Consider the following 22,465-nt stretch of genomic DNA (forward strand, 5'->3'; position numbering starts at 1 on the left):
GTGCCTTTCTTATGTTTAACTTCAACAATTTCTCCTCCACTTTGTTCTTAGTTATTACAAAATCATTACAATTACTATAAGGCGATGTGAACGGTTAAGTGTCATAGACAGATCTTCAAAACTCGGAAACCAAGCATTTCCGGAACTATGTTGATATGAAATATTTTTATTGTCTACATGAGGAACTCATTCCTGAAGTTATACCGTGTATTTTTGAGACAGCACCCTGCTATAATTTGATAACCTTCTGCCATTTTCAAACCTTAACTTGTGTGAATGCAGATACAAGATACTCATTCAGTTTGTTTGCTCTCTGAGCAGGATCATCAACAGCCAAATCATCGATATCAAGTGGACCGATCAGATTCATCCCCTTCCTTTTAGAGTTTATATAAGTAAAGAAATCCTTGCTGTTTTTCTTAGCATCCTTTGCCAAAGATTTCTTGTAATCTGCCTTAACCTCTTTTGACTTGATTACAGACTAGTTTATATCTGCCACAAGCTTCTGTGTTACTTGATAATTTATATGCATTCCAAGCATTTTTCTTCTTTGCCACGAGTCTCAGTTCATTTGACAACCATTTAGGCCTAAATGTTGAACAATATTTCTTAATAGGTATGAAACTTTTAGTAGCTTCCACGATTAATTCCTTGAATGCTTCCCACTTAGAATTTACTGTTGGTAACATCGTCAGTTGATCCCACTGTACAGAATTTAAAAACTGTCTGAGACCACTGTACTCATCTTTACGGAAGCAAAAACCCTTTCCTTTACCCCTGATGGTAATTATTCCTTTAAGTAAATCCCACATCAGTACATTGTGATCACTGCCACCTAGTGGTTCCTTTATCTGCAAATTCTTAATACACGAATGATTACTGCTGATAACCAGATCAAGAATATTACCCTCTCGGGTTGCCTCTCAAACATACTGCTGCAGAAAACAATCATCCAATAAATTCACAAAAGTCTTACTAATGTGTGAGTGACCAACTCGCAAGTTCCAGTCAATAAATATCTGGGAAGTTAAAATTGGCCATTATAAGACATTCTGATTTACTATCCCACTCTATTTCTCTGTACAATTGTTCATTGTACCCATTCGAGTCATCAGGCCTATAACACACTCCTACTCTTATTTTTGCTTTCGCAGTGCTTATGTCACACCAAACTGAATCAATAGTGCACTTTTCATCTGTATCAAACGGATGCACTACTTTTGATTTTGTTTTTCTTAATTAACAGCATGACACCTCCTCCCTTTCTGTACACATTGTACTCCCCAAATTCCAATTCTGCATTCCTAATATCAGTGTGACACCATGTCTCTGATATCCCAACAATATCCATCTTTGATGTCTTGACCAACACTTCAAATTCATCAAATTTATTTTCTTTAATTCTAGTTGGTATACATGCACCTATTCCTATTCACCCTGACACATCCCATATACCCACCTGTTTCACAACGACTGCCATCAGTCCCTGAAACCCCCCAGCTTCAGGTTGCTACTTATTCTAATAGAAGTTGTGCAAGAATGACCTTCACCTCTGCCTGCGGCTACTTTTAACCTTTTAGTCTGTGAATCTCCCCCCTCAAGGTAGCAGTTTTCCGACCCACCTAACACTGCCTCGATAGCATCAGCAAATATTCTTGCACCCTTTCTATTTAAGTGTATATCCCATCCCTGTAGAAGCAGTCTCTCCTGTTAACAAGAGCAGACCAGGCTGAAAAAAATTCTACCCCTTGCACATTCCCTCCAGGGCCGAATTGATTGACAAGGCTCTCATCATGTACTCCCTCCTATCGTGTCTGGGCAGAATTGCAGACACTTTCAAATTTAACCCTGACTCATGACTTTTTTACAACATTAACCTGTACTTGTTAAGTAAATCTGCAGATCTCCTACTCTTAATGTCATTGATGCCAACTTATACAATATCACCTTTTGTGCCCTTAAAAGATGATATATATACTTTACAACGTCATCAACTTTTGCTCCTGGCAGACATACTCTGGTCCTGTTCCATCTATCCTTTTTACACAATATATTCTCCATCTCCTTGACAATAGAGTCACCAACAATCCTTTGGGACCAGTGCATTCTGCCTTGGAAGTTGCTGCTGTGTTGCCCGATGCCCAGGAGTGAGCTCTGGCATTGAGTTGGGCAGCTGAGAGCTTGACGGGCCCCTCATTAATTTCTTTGAGGGCATCTACCCTACACATCAAGCTCTCATTGATTGACACCCAGTAGAATGCTGAGTTAATACCTAATTTCTAGACACTCTCTACACCTGGCACACACAACGACATCCTCCTTGGCTAGATCACATTCTGTTCCAGAGATTTTGGCAAACATTTTACAAGTTATACATTTTTTTTTGGCTGTGATGCGTTGGAGAATTGGCCCCCCGCAGGACAAGGTTTCTCAAAATGGAAAGTGGAATGCAATGTGCTATCATCAGCAAAATTGTCAATACTTTGCTATCTAATAGAATCCTAAATGCAGTGATGCGTATTACGCCGTATAATTATATGTTAGAGCTACCTAGTTACCACAATTAAATTTGAATTCCCTACTACTCTATACAAAAACAATGGCTGCAAGATTCAAACGAAATAGCGGTTTTACGTATATTAAGTAGTAATCTATAAAAACTCTTTATCTAAATTAAAAATAACCAGTGTAACTATAACACTACGTATAAAGTACAATAAAAATTACAATTAGGTAAATAAAAAGGCAAACACCGCTTTTTCCGAGCCTGTAATTTTTAAAGAGAGTCAGCATCCTCTTTTGTATTTTCTGATCTACTTTGTTTTTGGCCAATGCAGCAAAAGCCTGTGATTTCTGTGTAGTATATGGCTAATACTAATAATTGTTGTACTATGAATCATCATAGGCTAATTAAAGTTTTATGCTTTAAAAAATGTAGATGCATTGAATTTGATGAGTACCACACAAATTAATGTTTATTAAGCAGTCCAAATAAATATCAATTTGGAATAATAAAATTAGGCCAAATATACAATATTATTAATCAAATTTTCTTGAACACGGGGTAATTTTTAAAATTTTGTGCATGGTGATCACAGTAAAATACCAATCACTGAATAACATTCCTCGTCCTGTTTGTTCAGTTCCACCGATAGTTTGCATGCTCATGATGTTACAAAATAATCCCCAATTTTAGCAGATGAGAACAGACAATGTATTTATTCTCTGAACAATAAAACTATATAGTTTTAAGTTCAAAGATTTTGCACATGATAACAATTCCCAACTAGACATCTCATTTATTACTGGCAGAGGAATCTTGTTGTTAAAGTTTGTCTTCTTAACTACATTCTAAAAATACCAGTAAACTGTATCTGAATGCCAAAAGTGGAAAAAATTGGGACAAACTTTTGTTCGAAGTGGTAGTTAAGAAAATCAATAGAATAGCTAGTCGGTCACTCACAGTATCAAAGACTACTATGTATGTATTGAGCTTAAAACTGTACAGACACCAAGTTTCACAAGCCATCAAGGATGGCAAGAGGAAAAGCCCCGATTTCTGCATAAATTGTTTCATATTGAAAACTGAATGTGGTTAATTTAAAACAACTAACTAATGCACAAACAAAATATTACAATCTGGTGAAGTCAGAACTGATCTGTTATGCATCCTTAATCATACAAATATCTTACAGTCTATTTTCATATTTATTTCTAGAAAATCTATAGCATGAGTTGTGTATCATGACATGTCAGAAAATATTCTTCAACCAATATAACCAAGATTATCAAAATAAAGAAAGAGCCATGCCTCCTTTCTGTTCATGATATCGAACTTCAAGTTCCACACACAATATATATATATATGTATGATGTACTGCATAAAGCAAACTTTCCACGTTTCATGAGAAGCACTTTAATATTTCCGTCTTGTTCCCCCAATGACTTTTCTAATATTTGTAAAATATAAAATTCAACACATTTGCAATTGGTTTTTTTTTTTATCTCAAATTAACTCAGATAAGCCACTGTCACATAAAAAACAAAGCAACCATGCATATTTGCTTTATGGCATAATTCATCTCTTCAATTGGATCAGAGCTGAATATAGCCATAAGAAAACAATTCTATTGTTTTCTTATGGCTATATTCAGCTCTGATCCAAAATTGCATACAGTGCGTGGTAGCAATTTAAAAAACCCAGTGCATTTCTGCATTGCATAAAGTACACTGGATTCTATTAGAACTCACCAAACTATATTCAAACAAAAGAGCTAGTGGAATTTTATATATATATATTACAATATCATATAAAAAGCAATAAATAAAGCGTTTGTGAAATGAAAGCCACAACTTAATTCGTATCCATCTCAGAAGTCTGAAGTAATCAAACGTATAAAAAGGCCCTCAAAAACGCGTAGCTTTGTATATTAAATCCATCTTTTTTTTATAAATGATAATTACATAGAAAACAGTTGGCGATAACTACATTCCCTCCTGCCTCCCTGTAAATGGCCTTACAATAATATTTCTCTATGGGCTCTAATACTTTTCGGAGGGAATCTAAAAGTCAAGTTAGTTTTCAACGTTGAACAAAATTATAAACAAGGCAATTTTCCATTATAATAAAAAAATCATCATCTTAAAAGTTTACTTTTCATATATGACCGAAACATGCGCATACCATATCAAAGAACAAAACTAATACACAAACAAGAAGTGGTATGAACAAGATGTGAGTTAGGCTTAACAACAAACTACAGTATATAAGTTTTAAATTTCACTATAATGTTAGTGCATTCAGTTGATATCTGAATGCATGCTATAAAAAGCACCTTTACCAATAATCAATGAGGAAAAAAAATAAACAAGAACTGTTCAAACTAGTTTATAAACGATGAATAACTGCATACTAAAATGCTATCACACCGGTGCAGAAAGTACATAATGGCAGCAATCGTTTATTACAAATAAGCACGCGTTATCATCTGTTCAGTATGTACATGTTGCATGAATTAACTTAATGTCATTGCCCTGTTCTTTATTTCTAAACTTAAAATAATTTTCGTAATAGGCAAGAATAAACAAATACTTACCAGGTCACTTCTCAACAATAACTCGGATGTCAAACAACGAGAAAGATGGCTACCCTAAGAAATCACGAAGACTGTAGTGCGGATGGATACATCATTCTATGAAAATGAAATCACCCGGCAATCCGCGAACTATTTTACAATTTGACACTAGACAAGTGTTAACATACGAGTAACTATTAACTGGTGCTGAATAGCATTCATATGAGACAAACCTTCTTCAGAATGTAGGTATTCGTATTTTGTAATTAACGAAAGAATACCTTCACATACATTTCTACGAAATGAATGTTCGTATTACGTTGCTATACCATTGCACTATGCAATGTAGAAATAAAAAAAAAAAGTGATAGTGTCGGCGAGTCGTTTTCTCTATCTGTGGTTTTCGCTTTCAAATTTTGACACTTCGACAAAAACATAAAATTGTGTGAAAAACGTTCGTCGTATACATGTTAGGTGTCGGTAAGTGAAATCATACTCTTAAAATAAAATACATATTATTTAAAACTCCACAATAAAAATACTAGTAAACAGTAACCTGTTTTCTATATTCCGCTTTAATAGCTGCAGCCACGCTTATACGAAATTAACCAACGTATTGCTCTATATGAACAAATAAACATTTTTATTTGCCCCACCTGAATAAACTTTAATTTGCCCCACCTGACAATAAGACTTGCAACATTAACAAATAGAAATTTTTTTTCGGAATATATTTGAATATATACATTATTAATGTAATTAGCATATGATTAACATAAGTGCATTTTTATGAACCATGTCAATTCAGTGTTACAAAGTTGATTTTTGATGATAATGAATGTCAGTACCAATGTGGTACAAGTAATAACGATGTTATTATCCCTTTGTGTAAGGTAATGGTGAGGCTACACCTCGAGTAGTGCATACATGTCTGGGGGCCTCATTTTATGAAGGATGTAGAGCTGCTGGAACGAGTACAGAGAAAGGCAACAAGATTAGTGAGGAGAACAAAGGGGTGCCCTTAACAATAAAGACTTAAATTCTGCAAATTACAGCATTTGGCATCTACTTCAAGTAGATGCCAAAAACTGCAAGGTGATCTGATTGAGGTGTTTAAGGCTTTGAATTGTTTGAGCAAGCTCAATGCTGATGGGATTCTTCCTCTTTCTCAAATTATTCACTTGAGGGGGCATAAATTCAACTAGACAAAAGACAGTTACAGAATAGATGTGTGGAAATTTACCTTTAGCCAGCGAGTGGTTGATTGCTGGAGGAAACTTGCATCTGTTGTGGAATATGATAGCTTAATAAATTCAAGGCCAAACTAAAACATTTGAAGTGAACGGGAAGGGTTTTTTTTTTTTTTTTTTGACTGATGCTGTTTAAGCTTGCTTTCTTGTATTATATGCCACTACTAATGCCTGAGCATAAAAAATCTGTTCCCCTGCCAACCATCCCTATTCAATCAATGTTATTGAATGTGCTAAATGAAAAAGTACAAAGTGCATATTTACATCAAAAGTGGAATCTGTTCTACAAGGTGCTAAAATGTCTGAAACCATAGCAGAAATACTTTATTCAGAAAATCTGTTCTGTGTGTTCATCTTGTAAATATGACATCATTTGCAAATACCATCAGTTTAATTCAAAATTAAATTTAACCAACTTCCTATGTGCAGTCTACCATATGTACTCAATGGGTACAGCCTTTTCAAAAACGCTGAATGAATGAATAATCTATACTATATGCTAAGGTGCAGCAACTTAACACATTACATTGTTGGTAGTTACAAAAAGTTTAACCACTTTGAAATTTATTACTACACATCTGTTCCTTGATACAACCACAGGAGAAAATCCAGGAGTTAGCTCAAATGGATCCTAATCCAATCCATTTACCTGAAATTTGTCCAGAAAATCTAACTTTCTGGCCTCAATTGTAAAAAAATTTAGTTGCAAATGTTCAATGTCTGGTACATAATTAAGGCCGCCGTAGCCAAGTGAAAGGGTACATGAGTACATGTGCTTTGAGTGACCAGGATTTAAGGCTGTGACTGCTAAATAAGGTGCTTTTTGTATTCTCTCGACCTTGTGAACTCCTTTGACCATGTGGTCATCTCTGAATATAAACAGAGGGGAAAAAACTGAAAGATAACCAAGTAATTAACACTGTTGGTTGTCTTCTCATAAAAGAAGATATGACCGACCAGTTTGTGGTGGTAAACTGTGCCCCATATGTTTGACTTGCATCTCCCTCAAACTATTGAATTGAAAAATTGTCTAATCATCTGATTTCAGTGCTTGTAATCTGAATTTTACATACAAACAGTTCCAATATTTTATAGAATTAAATTTGGATAATCGTTCAGTAATGTTTATCAGGCAATATGAAATTCAGAAGTCACTGAATGACAAATTGGACATCCTTGGACTATAATCCCTGTCCCTTTCTCATGAATAAAAACCCAAACGAGGTATTAGAACCTATAGTACCATGCAATGGGTTCGAGATTGAGAAGATGAAAGAAGATATATGTTGACTTCAGACTTGAACTTCTGTGGATTGTAATTATCAGAAAATACATATGAGGGAAGGCTGTTCCAGAAAACAAAAGTGGAAAGAATAAATCAGAGCTCCAAATTTGAGTTTTAAGTTCGACAGTAAAAGGATGTTGAGTAGTAACAGTATGTGTTTGGAGTGCTTTGAAAGAGTGAGAGCAAGAACTATAGAAGCCAATGCAGAAGTACAGTGCCATGGAAGTAGCTATAGAAAAGGCATGGAGCAGAAACAGAACATCTATGAGACAGAGAGTGAACTCTGTTAGAGATTTTTTTTTTTTTTTTTTTTTTGATTTGGTAGTTGTTGGCGCATCGGCTTCTGTGGCCATATTGCACCTCCCAAGGTTTTTGCAGTACTTTGATCCAAGCCCGAGGCGGGAATCGAACCCGCGACCTTTGGGTTGCCGGGCAGGTACTTTACCCACTCGGCTAGCCCGGTCGGCTCTGTTAGAGATGAGTCATTAATTAACCTAACTGATCACTTTAGAATGGAATCTCAAAGAGAGGTTTTAGGGGCACTGCGACAGATGCGGGAACAATATTCCATGGTAGTGCGGATTTATGACTTGGCGAAAGAGAAAACCTAGTTTTTTAGATGCAGGAAGCAATATTTGTAAGGTGCTTATGCCAAGGGAGATTAGAAATCACAGTTAATCCCTAATGTAACTATTCTAACTACTGAATGTGGAATGTCTTCCAAGTATGTTCTCTTTCTCTGTTTGCCAACTGATAAACAGAGGAAAAAAAAAAAAAAAAGTACTCTGCACTTTAATAATTATGAGACCATCCTTTGATTCAGGGGAGGTTCCTATAGACTGAAGGTATTAGCATTAGTAGAGGCATATGATGCAAGAAAGCAAGCTTATGCAGCATCAGCCAGAAAGAAAAAAAACTTCCACTTCACCCCTCCATTCGTCCGAAATACCTGTCCAGCTGAGCCTTAAATTTATTTAGGCTATCAACTTCCACAACAAGGGATGGAAATCTGTTCCACCAACCAACTACCCGCTGGCTAAAGACAAATTTCCGGACATCTATCCTACATCTGTCTTTCCTCAATTTGAATTTATGCCCTCTCAGGTGATTATTCTGAGCAAGAGGAAGAATCCCATCAGCATTGAGCATGCTCAAACCATTCAAGACTTTATACACCTCTATCAGATCACCTCGCTGGTGCCTAGTCTCCGACACTATAATTTGCAAAACTTAAGCCTTTCTTCGTAAGAGCAACCCTTTGTTCCATTCACTAATCTTGTTGCCCTTCTCTGTACTTGTTCCAGCAGCTCTACATCCTTCTTGAAATGAGGCCTCCAGACCTATATACAGTACTCAAGGTGCGGCCTGACCATTGCCTTATACAAGGGAATAATCACCGCCTTATCCCTGCTAGAAAAATTCCTGTATATCATTGATAAGACACCATGAGCTACTCTTGCAGCCCGTCCGCACTGCTCAGAGAACTTCATATCTGCCTGCACAATTACCCCCAGGTCCTTTTCATTCTCTACCACTGTCAGTGTAGTGCCACAGAGTTGATAAGTTGCTCTGGGGGGTTGCTGTTTCAAATATGGAATACTTTACATTTGTCAATGTTAAACTTCATTTGCCATCTCTCAGCCCATATGCTCAACCTTTCCAGATCTTGTTGCAGCAGCATAGCGTCAGTAGTGTCCTTAACAACCTTGCCAACTTTTGTATCGTCTGCAAACTTGGACATTAAGCTTGATATGCCATCATCAATATTATTTATAAATACAGAAAACAATAATGGACCCAACAGTGAACGCTGAGGGACTCCACTAATAACATTAGTCCACGATGAGCAGTGTCCGTTGATTACCACTCTCTGTCTTCTCCCCCTCAACCACCCTTTTATCCATAGCAGCAATTTGCCTCCACTGCCACACTGCTTCAATTTGTGCAGCAGTCTTCCATGTGCAACAGTATCAAAAGTCTTTCTAAGATCCAAGTATATAATATCTAAGTTATTCCCTGCATCCAGTTCTTTTGTGAGTGCATCATAGTATCCAATCAAATTGGTCAGACAAGACTTCCCCTTAACAAAACCATGCTGTGTCCGAGCTATAACTGAAGTTTTGTCCAGATGATCCTGCAGTGCTTCCTTAACCAGTGCCTTCATTAATTTTCCTGGAACAGAAGATCAACTCACAGGTCTATAAGTACTTGTGTCAGCCTTTGTGAATTGAGGTCACATTTGTACATCTCCAGTCCATGGGTACCTCCCCTGAGTCCAAGGAAGCTCTCATAATTATGGCTAAGGGTTTCCTTACTTCCTTTGCTGCCTCCTTTAATATAACTGGATAGATCCCATCCACCCCAAGTGCCTTTCTTGTGTTTATCTTCAACAATTTCTCCTCCACTTTACTCTCAGTTATTACAAGATTATCTAGCTTACTGCCAGAGTTGAATACACCTCTGGCATTCCCCTCGTGGAATAACTCCTCGTGTGAATGTCGATGCAAAAATATTCATTTAGTTTGTTAGCTACCTGAGCAGGGATCATCAACAGTTGAACCATCAATATCAAGTGGACCAATCTGATTCATCTCCTTCCTTCTAGAGTTTACATAAGAAAAGAACTCTTTACTGTTTTTCTTTGCATCCTTTGCCAAAGATTTCTCGTAATCTCCCTTTGCTTGCCTAACTCCTTTTTAACTTGGTTACAGATCAACTTATATCTATCATAGGCTTCTGTGTCACGTATTAATTTATATGTATCCCAAGCATTTTTCTTCTCTGTCATATGTCTCATTAGTTCATCTGACAAACATTTAGGCCTGAACCTTGAACAATATTTCTTGGTTGGTATGTACAGCCTGGTTGCTTTCAAGATTAGTTCTTTGAATACTTCCCATTTTGAATTTGCTGTTGGTAACATCAGTTGGTCCCACTGTATAGAATTTAAATACTGTCTCAGACCATCGTAGTTGCCTTTACGAAAGCAATAACCCTTCCCTTTACCCCTGATGGTAGTTACCTCCTTGAGTAAATCCCACTTCAGCACACTGTGTTCACTGCCACCTAGTGGTTCCTCTATCTGCAGATTCTTAATGCATGAAGAAACACTACTGATAATCAAATCAAGAGTATTACTCCCTCTAGTTGCCTCCCTAACATGCTGATGAAGAAAACAATCATCCAATAAATCCACAAAAGACTTGCTAGTGCGTGAGTGACCAACCCACAAATTCCAGTCAATATCTGGGAAATTAAAATCCCCCATTATAAGACTCTCTGATTTACTGGCCCACTATTTCCCTGTATAGTTTCTTATTATACTCATCAGAGTCATTAGGCCTATAGTACACTCCTACCCTCAATTTTGATCTCCCAGTGCTTATGTCACACCAAACTGACTCGACACTGCACTGCACTGTTCAGCGATGTCAACTGGCTTCACTTCCTTGGATTTTGTGTTTCTTAACTAATAGCATAACCTCTCCTCCCTTCTATCCTTTCTGTAGATGTTGTACTCCCCAAATTCCAGTTCTACATTCCTTATATCTGTGTGACACCACGTCTCTGATATCCCAACAATATCCGCCTTTGATGCTTTGAGCAATACCTCAAATTCATCAAATTTATTTACCAAACTCCTAACATTGGTGTACATGTACCTGTTTTTTTCTTAGCTACCCTAACACAACCCATGTGTTTACTTGTACCCCGATGACTCCCAGCAGTCTCTGAAATATCCTGCATCTTGTTTTCCGGGCTTCTGCTCATTCCCATAGAAGCAGTGCAAGAATCACTTTCACCTCTGCCGGTGGCTACTGTTAATCTATTAGTCCTTGTATCCCCCCCTAATCTAGCAGTTTTCCGACCCACCTAACACTGCCTCGATAGCATCAGCAAATATTCTTGCACCCTTTCTATTTACGTGTATCCCATCCCTGTTAACAAGTACAGACCAGGCTGAAAAAATTCTACCCCTTGAGCCTTGCACAATCTTTCCAGGGCTGAATTGATCAACAAGGCTCTCATCATATAATCCCTCTATCGTGTCTGGGCTGAATTGCAGACACTTTCAAATTCAACCCTAATTCACGGCTTTCTTTTTTCAACAGTGACTTGTACTTGTTAAGTAATTCTGCCGGTCTCCTACTCTTAATATCATTAGTGCCAACGTGTACAGCTATATCACCTTTTGTGCCCTTAAAAGATGAATCCGCTCTACAACGTCATCAACCTTTGCCCCTGGCAGACATACCCTGGTCCTGTTCCACCTATCATTTTTACAAAGCATGTTCCACGTTTCCCTGACAATAGAGTCACCATATTAGTAGTGGCAAATGATGCAAGAAAGCAAGCTTATAAAGCATTGGTCAAAAAAAAATAAAATTTCCACATTAACTGTCCATCCCCTCCAGTGTTTAGTTCTTTGAATTTATTCACACTACTCACTTCCATGACAGACAGACGTTTGTTCCAACAATCGACTATCCACTTGCTGGATGCAAGCTTCCACATATCTATCCTACAACCATACCTACTCAATTCGAATTTATGATTGCCTCCCCCATGTCTGAGCAAGAAGAAAAATGCTGTCAGCATGGAGCTTGCTCAACCCATTCAAAGCCCTGCTCTGCACCTTCCAGTAGATTTACATCCTCCCTAAAGGAGGCCTCCAGACCTGTATGCAAGATGCAGCCTAACCATTGCCTTGTACAATGGGATATTCATATCCTTATCCCTGCTAACAAAGATCCTCTACATCAGGGGTGGCCAACAAGTCGATCACATCACAACGAATTTTAAATATATATAAAAAATAGATTAGTCAAAATCTAAATGTTGTTAGTGACAAATGGGCCTGGAGTACTGGGGTCCATAGTTTAACAAATAGATATTTATTTAAAGTATACCCAGTATAAAATAAAATAAAATAAAATATTTCAGAAGCTTTCGGAACTCGTGTCCCTTCGTCAACTGACAAATTTGAATACATTACAAGCAAAGTGTGGCACGTTACTCATTCGTCATTGTTGTAGCACGGACGTGTGCTGCCTTGCGCCAGTGATCATCCATCAATAAAACGGTTGTCTCCAGGATTGGATGTATACGCATGCCTTTCTGGCGATTTAATGCCTTAGGGTTGTTCATTATGTTTAGTGACTCTAGCCATAGGCGGTGGCGAAAGTGTCGCGCTTTCGCCACCGCCTATGGCTAGAGTCACTAAACATAATGAACAACCCTAAGGCATTAAATCGCCAGAAAGGCATGCGTATACATCCAATCCTGGAGACAACCGTTTTATTGATGGATGATCACTGGCGCAAGGCAGCGCTTTCGCCACCGCCTATGGCTAGAGTCACTAAACATAATGAACAACCCTAAGGCATTAAATCGCCAGAAAGGCATGCGTATACATCCAATCCTGGAGACAACCGTTTTATTGATGGATGATCACTGGCGCAAGGCAGCACACGTCCGTGCTACAACAATGACGAATGAGTAACGTGCCACACTTTGCTTGTAATGTATTCAAATTTGTCAGTTGACGAAGGGACACGAGTTCCGAAAGCTTCTGAAATATTTTATTTTATTTTATTTTATACTGGGTATACTTTAAATAAATGTCTATTTGCTAAATGTTGTTATTATTATGCTCCCCACTTCATACGCTTATTATAAGTCCCATTGAACCATGTGACTACTTTTGTTGCCTCTAGGCTTGTCTAGTGAAAATTCATGCAGTTACATTATGGAGAGCAGTATATGTGTCGAATTCTTATTTAGCTTACGAATGCCATTATTTTGCTACCCTTTGATTTAAAATGAATACTATGAAGAGAGTATAACGTATCATTTTCATCAAGGGTGGCAACTAGAATACTTTCTTGTAATGATAAAAGAAATGTTGCTGGATTTACAATGCTTCCATGGCTATACCGAAAAAAGGAAATTTGGAAAGGCACTTCGCACTCCATGGTAAATACCAATCTGAGTATTCGCGCAACAAAATTGCTTCATGCCACCTAATTTACAATCTAAAGCAGTAACTGTAGCATCATTTAAAGCGAATCATCTTCTTGCAAAAAAATGCAAACCACTTTCTGATGGCCTATTCATCAAAGATGCATTTTTAGAAATAATACATTCTTTTCGAAAATGTTAAGAACAAAAATGAAATTAAAAGTGCTCTTCAAGATCTGAAATTATCTCAAAATACTGTGATTGAAAAAAATGAGTAAAAATGTGAGCGAACAATTGCATGCTCATATTGCTAATTGTGTGTCCTTTTTCTTTATATCTGGATGAATCCACAGACGTCAGCGATACAGCTCAATTGCTCGTTTTTATTCGTAAGGTTTTCAATGGTTTTACCACTAGAAGAACTGCTGGGTATGGTTTCGTTAAAAGAAAGAACTTGAGGTGTTGATATCTTTAACCCATTCAAAAATTTTATTGAAAAAATTAAATTACTACTATTTAAGCTCGTATCAATAACAACAGATGTAGCTAAAGTAATGGCAGGGCATCATAACGGATTCACATTGTGCCAAAAGGATGATGAATTCCCAGATTTTTTGGTTTATACTGTATCATCCACTAACAAGTGTTAGCCATCTAAAGATTAAATACTAAAGTGTTACGGACATTGCTTTCAAAATCGTGAATTCCATTAGAGGGCAATCTGCAAAGGAGACTTTTCAAAATGCAAATCGATGAAAATGAACCAGATCTGATACTACACACGATGTGAGGTAGCTGAGTCGGAGTTAGTTTCTACAGAGATTTCGAAATTTGCTGAATGGAATTAAAACATTTGTTGATCATCGGCAGCTACAAGATACAGAGTGGTTGTGTGATCTGGATTTTTTGGCAGATTTTACCAGTAAATTAAGTTACTGAATCTGAATTTGGAATTACAAGGAAAAAATAAAAAATGTGGTGACATGATTAGTAGTATTTCTGCATGTAAATATCAATTTTTGGCAATGGCTAAGGATCTGAAAGGGAAAAAATTCAATCATTTTGCAAATATGCAAGATAATTTACAAAAATATTATCATTATTAGCCATATGGTGCAAGAAAGTCTGAAGCTCATGCTACACCAGCTAAAAAAAATTTTCTGAGTTACACCTGAGAGAGAAAGAGAGAGCATGTGATGATGTCCAGCTCAGGACCCTGGGTGTGCCAAGCCCATACTCACCAGATGTGAAATCCTGTTTTTGAATTTAATAGTGAGAAATGTTTCTGAAATTGAGAAAGTTGTGGATGATATTGAAACCAGATTCAGTAATTTTTAAACAATTGAAGACATTGTTCAATATATTTCTTAACCATTTAATGTCGACTTAGATATGAAACAAATTGCAGAAAAAAAAAAAAAAAAAAAAAAAAAACACACGCTGAGATTCTTAAAATGAAGAAAATATTACTTGAAAATGAAATTATTACATTGCAAAACGATATCTTCCTAAAATCCAGATCACCAGAAAAGAACTTTTGGATATGTTTGCTGAGAAAAGTGCCCAAAATATTAAAAAAAAAAAAAATGCAGTGAACTTTTAAATTCCAGTTTCCCTAGGAACACTCCTGATAATAACTTCTTGGTACAATATATTCAAACAGAGGTTAATAGAAGTAGACAATTGTTGTTTGTTAGAATATGTGCAAGGAGCTGTTGTGTTGTAATAGGGTTTTAAGAACATCAATGACTCCACATGTGAATCGACCTTTTTGTATTTCGACTTTTTCAAAGACACAAACTTCAGATAAATTTAAAATACGTTAATTTAAAATAAAAATTCCGAATTGTATTTAATTTTAAAATTTATAAACAACATTTTTCAATATGTTTATCCATATAGCAAACTTTTTTGATTTGCCCTTGGACATTACCTTGAAAATAGTTTTCATATAACGAACTAATTTCGAGAGACTTGGGTATGCTTTGTTCACACCTCTGGCCTTTAGGCAATAGAGCTGGCACTGTAGAAAGCACAAAAATAAGAGCTAAAAGGATTAAGCATTAATTCCTTAAGCTTTTAATAGCTAAAGGTTTTAATTCCATGAATTAAGAGCTAAAACATTTTACAATTTATTTGTGCCTGTAAAACCCTGCAGGAGGAAACTGGCCAACCATGACATGGTATAGAAAAAAAAAGATGGAAGTTTGGGAGAGGCTTTTGCCCAGCACTGGATCAGCAATGGCTAAAAAGAAGTAAAACCATACAACTTATACACAACTCTATGCCAAGAAGTCCTGCTGGTCAGCTGTCCACAGCCATTTTCAAAGATTAGGGCATATTCCCGATGTGGGCATTGGCTCTGTCAACCTATTTTCTACCATAAGCATCCTATTGGAGAATTAGGAGAGAGTGATTTTCCTTTATCTCAGAAATTCATCTCTTGTTTCGAAGAAATGAGTCATCCACACTTTCACTAAATTTCACCTATGTCTGTTCACACGATAGGTACAAGTGGTCCCTAATTTCAGCTTTGTTTTAACTGCTGTGCAATTAACCTTACAATGTCTAAAAGGAAATCCTTGAGTGTAGTGTGAAAAAGTGGAAGTGCTTAATAGTGTAGATCGCAGTGTTAAAAAAAAAAGAAATTGCTTTAAAATTTGATGTCCCTGCCAGTAGTGTGTCAACCATTCTGAAAAACCCTGTTTCGATTCTTAAATTGTTTGAGGAAACGAGACCCAGTGGGAAGCATGTGAAATTATGCCTTTGGGAAGATGTAGATGAAGCAGTTTTTAAGTGGATGAAGTTGATTCAAGACCAAAGCATTCCCATACCAATAAAAGAAAAGGCTATAGAGTATTTTCTGGGGCACAGAAGATTCCAAGCCAGTTCTGGTTGGCTGGACAAATTTAAAGAGTGTCATGGCTTACTCGAAAAAGTTCTTTCTGATGAAAGTGGAGTTGCAATCAAAGAACACTATACCCATTGGAAAGAAACTGTTTTGAAAAAAAAATTATGGACTGTGAGTCCAAAGACATTCAACGTTGAAGAAACAAGTATATTTTTTAAATGTTTTCTGAACAAGACACTGACTTTTAAAGGTGATAAATGTTTAGGTGGTAAAATCATAAGGACAGAATTACACTCTTGGTTGCAAATATGGCTGATAATGAAAAACTGAAGCTTTTGGTAATAGGCAAAAGTAAATAACCCTGATGTTTCAAAGGAATAGTCTTTAGAGTTGGACTAAAACAAAAAACCTTTAATGACAAGCGAAATTTTTGAGCAGTGGATTTTAAATTTCAATAGAAAGATGAAGAAAGAAAATAGAAAAATTGCGTTGAGTGTCAACAACTGCCCTGCCCACCTTCACTCGGTAATTTCGAAACTTACAAGTATGAAGCTTGTTTTCTTCCTTCTGAATAATTCGTCTTAACTGCAGCCAATGCATTATCAAGAATTTGAAAATGCACTACCGAAGGTGCATACTGAGAATACAAACTAACCAATCTATAGATTCTGTTATAGATTTGCAGATGTGCATATCAGAGTTTGCAAAAGTGTGGAGTCAAGATGTGACGGAAACAACGATTAAGAATTGTTTCACAAAAGCAGGTTTTGCTAAAATGCTAATTAACAGAGATGAGAGGGATGAACTACTAGAAGACATTGAGCAATCTTGGGAAGAGTTCCAAGCAGGTTTGATCAGTGTAGAAATTGTTCTTTTTAGGAGTTGATAATGATGTCATAGTAGCTGAATATCCGAGTAGCTCCAACATTTTGGAGCATATTTAAAAAACTAGTGACAATATCGACGATGAGTTGGATGAAAATGAGGGCAATATTAAACTTTCCAAACAAATGTTGGCATCATTCGAAACTTTGCATCGCCTTCTTCAGTGGGAAGAAATTGTAACAGAAAATATATCTGAGTGTTTAAAGTTTAAACAAATGCAAACATTTTTATGAATGGTGTACAGTAGAATTCAGTGTACAACAAAATATAAGCAAATATTTTATGACATAATTCTTAAAACGTGTACTAATAAATTGTGGGCATCATGTAAGTAGTCATTTCTTAATATGTATGTGTAAAATGTTAGAAAATTTATTCATTCCCACTTATTTCCCATCTTTAACTATATTTCTGAATTTACAGTATTTTTCATTGTTGAAAAGGTCATATTTCTTTATAATGAAAAATCCATATAACGAATTTTTTCAAGGGAACCATCGATTTCGTTATATAGAGGTCTGGCTGTACCTGATATCTCCTCCAGGGATAATAATGGAGTGAGGAGCTAAAGAAGTACTTTTAGGATCATCTTAACAGGAATATAATTATATGGAAATCAGAGCAGGGGTTTGTTGGGGGGGGGCTATCTGACTAATCTGATTGGATACTATAATACAGTATCGATGGAACTGAATGCTGAAAATGATTTTTATATCATATACTTAGATTTCAGAAAAGCTTTTGATAACTGTTGCACATAAAATTTATTGCTATACAAATTGGAGTGTTGTGGAATTAGGGGCAAGTTACATGGATAAAGGGATGGTTGAGTGGTAGGACACGTTGGGTGATTATAATGGGAATTGCTCTTCTTGGAATAGTGTTATTAGTGGAGTCCCTCAGGGTTATGTGATAGGCCCCTTACTGTTTACAGTATTTATTAACAATATTGATGGATTATCAGGCATATTTTCTAACTTTTCAGATGATAGAGTTGACAGGGTGGTTAATGACAGGAATTAAGGCATTCTACTGTGGCAAGACCTAGAAAAATTAGGCTGACCGGTTGAGAAGATGCAATTGAGGCTTAATATTGGAAAATGCAAGGTACTGCATATGGGCAGCAGTAACATACCAATTAGTTGGTTTGGCTTGGGGCATTATGGCCTAAGCTGCCAATGCTCTATTAAAAATGAAATCAGTAAATTAGGTGGTACCACACTCAAGATTACAGAGAATGAAAGAAACCTATGAGTACATTCCAACAGCCCTCTGAGCAGTGTAGACATAGTGCTACAACAACAGCTCATGGCATTCTGTCATTGATATACAGTAAATTTTGCAGTAGGGACAAGGAGGTAATTGTACCATTCTATAAAGTTAGGTTACGTCTTGAATGCTGCCTACAGGTCGGGAAGCCTCATTTTATGAAAGATGCTGATCTCTTGGAACAGGCACAGAGAAGCACAACCAGATTAATCACACAGAGGGGTAGTACTCTTAGCTCAAAATAACTTGGTTATATAAATTGCAACACTTGGAAACTCAGCACTTGTGAGGAGACCTGATTGAATTTACTCAATCAATTTAAGACTTTAAATGGATTGAGTAAACTTTATGATGGTATTCTTATTGTTTATTGGACAACATGCACAGGTGTACATATACTGAATTTGAAAAATGATGGCTGTGGGATAGATGTGTGAAAATTTCCTTTCAGCCAAAGAATAATTTATTGTTGAAATAAATTACTGACCAGTGTTGTTGGAGTGTGTATTTTAAATAAATTTAAGGTTGAACTAGACAAATTATTAGAGGGGATGGACAAATGGGTTGGGTAGACTTTTTTTCATGACCAGAAGTAAAATAATAAGAGGAGTATACCTCAATATAGTACATAGAACACTTCCGTATGATACACTCCAGAAATTAAAACGGAAAAAATCGACAACTTACCGGTACATTAGAGTAAAATATAAATAATTAAATAATCAAATTAACGCAATTAAAAGAAGCTAACGAAATATTAAAACGATTTTCCTTCCTGAAGCTGACAACGCTTTTCGACCATATGTCATGATCACAGGAATGAAAATTCCTGTGATCACGATATTTTTACTAATATTATTATCAACGTAGAACATATTGAGTAGCACAGCTCTGATTCATACTATCTAATGACCAGAAGTGGGCGATTAGCTATGAGTGGGTCAGGATGCATCATGCATTTGATACAGTAGGGTAAGACTGTAGATATCTGTTGGAATAATTTGTATCCATTTTGTGTCATCCATGATTCAACATTGTTGTCTGTAAATGAGGTGCATATTCTGGGAATGGTAAGAGATGGTAACGTCATCAGCATAAAGATATGGAGCCACAGTGATTTGGCTATTTTTTGGTCATTTGATTTACTCTTATTGAAAATAAAGTGACACTAGGAACAGGGCCTTAAAGTACTCCTAGTTTACAAAGTTGAGAGAGAATCTGCCGATAACAAACTTGAAAGGATCTGCATAGTAGGAAATTTTGTATGAAGAGTGGTAAATGACTTTTAGTATTAGCAAATGGCCACATAGTGCAAGGAAACCTATGATGTAGGCTGCACCAGCCAAAAATAATAAAATAAAAAATAAAATAAAATATTTAAAAAAAAATAATAAGAGAAAAGGAAATAGACAACCAATCTACCTGACCTTTAAATTTCTGCAAACTGACAGCCTCTACCACCCATGTAGGCAACTTATTCCAGTAATTTATAACTCGCTAGCTAAAACAGAACTTCTTGCAATCCAGTCTAAACATTTCCCCCATAACTTAAAATTATGGCCCCTTGTTCTAGAATCATTTATAACTGTGAAAATTTTGTCCTTATTCATTTTGCTTATGCCTCTCAGAGCCTTAAACATCTCAGTCAAATCTCCTCTAACGTGCCTGGTTTCCAAGCTCTGCAACCCACATATTCGAAGTCTTTCCTCATATGGACACCCTTTTCCCGACCTCACCAGGCAAGTTACTCATCTTTGGCCTTTTTCGAGAAGCTCGATGTCTTTTTTTTTTTAAGTGCGGTCTCCTACTTGAACACAAGTATTCTAAGTGTAGTCTAAAAACCGCCTTATATAACGGGATTATGACGTCCTTATCTCTACTGACAATTGTTCGATAAATCATTGATAGGACTCCATGGGCCTTCCTTGCAATGAGTCTACAATTCTTGGAGAACTTCACGTCTGACCATATTTTAATACCCAAGTCCCTTTCCCACTACCGGCTTTAGTTCAACTTCACCAAGTGTATAAGTTATTTTGGGGTTACTGTTCCCCACCTTACACTTTGTTGGATTAAAGCATAGCTGCCATTTTTCTGACCATTACTGAAGTCTATCTAGGTCACTCTGAAGAAGCTCTGCTTGGCAGTGATCATTAACTACTCTACTAATCTTTACATCATCTGCAAATTTAGACATCACGCCATCTATCCCTTCATTTATGAAAATCAAAAACAACAGTGGTCCTAATACTGATCCTTGGGGAATCCCACTTCTTATGTCAACCTAAACTGAGGAATAACTATTTATCACAACCCTCTGCCTACTGCCCTGAAGCCATCCAGCTATCCATCTAAGGATTTTCCCTGTGATTCCAACTGTTCCAGCTTATAAAAAATAACTGCTCATGTGGGACTGAGTCAAATGCTTTGCTGAAATCCAAATAAACAATGTCAAAATTATTCCCTAAGTCCAGCTATTGAGTGACACTGTCAAAATAGTTAACTAGATTAGTTAAATATGATTTTCCCTTTACAAAACCACACTGAGTATTCTTCAGAATTCCATTTCTATCTCAATGATCGCGATTTCCACCCATGATCATTGTCTCCATGATTTTCCCTACTACTATAGTAGTTAGACTAATCAAATGTCTGGAGATCTCTTAAGATGCCAAAGGCTTTTTCTATGTCAAGGAAAACCATGATGAGATGCTCAATTCAGATACTGGATTCAGCTTTAACCATAATCTGAAGGTAATGTATTTATAACATCTTGTGAGATTTTGTAAACAGCTTTAACTGAGGTTGGCAAGTTTGGTGTATTGAAAGGTAGAATAATATTATGCAATACAATAATGGCATTACTGCAGAACTTGATGCAAATCTTAACAAGTTTCTTATTAACTACAAACTTCTTAACAGCATAATAGTAGCAATTCAGAATTGCATGCACACCAGCAAAGGGTGTCCAAGTGGCATCTGAAAAATGATTCCATGGTTTATGAAACCATTTTTCAGATCTGGGAATAAATCTAGGAAGCGTCCTCAAGTGCTTTTGGTAGAATGGAAAAATCTGTGAACACTGGTAACAGTACCAGAAGGTGGAAACATCTATACAGATGAGCCAAAATATTATAACCAGTGAGTTGTTGTGAACTACGGCACATGCATAGGTTAGGATACGGTATAAAAAAACACCTGATACTGAGCTCCATTAATCGGTGTTACTCTTTTTTCTTCCGATGGAAAAGACAGTGGACTTAATCGAGTTTGACAAAGGCCAGACGACTGGATCAGAGCATATCCGAAACGGCACGGCTGGTAGGATGCTCATGGTCAACAGTGGCTAGTACCTACTGAAAGTGGTCCGATGAGGAAAAACCGATGAACCGCCAGTAAAAGTGTTGTATGACCACGGCTCACTGATGCTAGAGGTGAGCAAAGGCTCTCCTGGATGGTACGGGGTGAATGTGGCGCAACTAGCCGGTAATTGGAATGCTGGTGGTGGGGGTAATGTGTCGCAACACACACACAATACATCGAACCCTGCTGAAAATGGGGCTGCAGGCTGCTCCAAGTGCCCATGCTAACCACAGTTCACTGGCAACAGTGCCTACAATGGGCATGCGAGCATCAAAACTGGACGTCGAGTGATTGGAAGGAGGTCGTCTGGTCCGATGAATAACGTTTCCTGTTGCACCATGTGGACGGCCAGGTACATGTGTGTTGTTTACCTGGGGAAGTTATGGCACCTGGATGCACCGTGAGACAAAAACAAACTTGCGGCAGCAGTATCATGCTTTGGGTGATGTTCTGTTGGGAGATACCCTCAGTCTAATGATCCATGTGCTGGGCACTCTGACGTCTACCACCTACCTAAAAACATCAT

The 22,465-nt window shown here is 36.9% G+C and overlaps 1 protein-coding gene across 3 annotated transcripts in view; it reads right to left on the minus strand.

Annotated features, from left to right (window-relative positions):
* Positions 1–22,465, minus strand: part of LOC150085071 (heterogeneous nuclear ribonucleoprotein U-like protein 2) — a 372,157-nt gene that overhangs the window by 172,545 nt on the left and 177,147 nt on the right. The window contains exon 1 of one of the 3 annotated variants that reach the window (XM_090376772.1): positions 5,097–5,195. The exons of the other annotated variants lie outside the window; for them this stretch is intronic. The gene's annotated coding sequence lies outside the window, so the exon portion shown is untranslated. Of the gene's footprint in view, positions 1–5,096; positions 5,196–22,465 lie in introns of those variants that run through there. 3 annotated transcript variants of the gene reach the window in all.

The sequence above is a fragment of the Mastigoproctus giganteus genome, chromosome 6 (genome assembly GCF_048544385.1).
Source record: "Mastigoproctus giganteus isolate SK-2022 chromosome 6, ASM4854438v1, whole genome shotgun sequence".
In the NCBI taxonomy this organism is placed as follows: Eukaryota; Metazoa; Arthropoda; class Arachnida; order Uropygi; family Thelyphonidae; genus Mastigoproctus; species Mastigoproctus giganteus.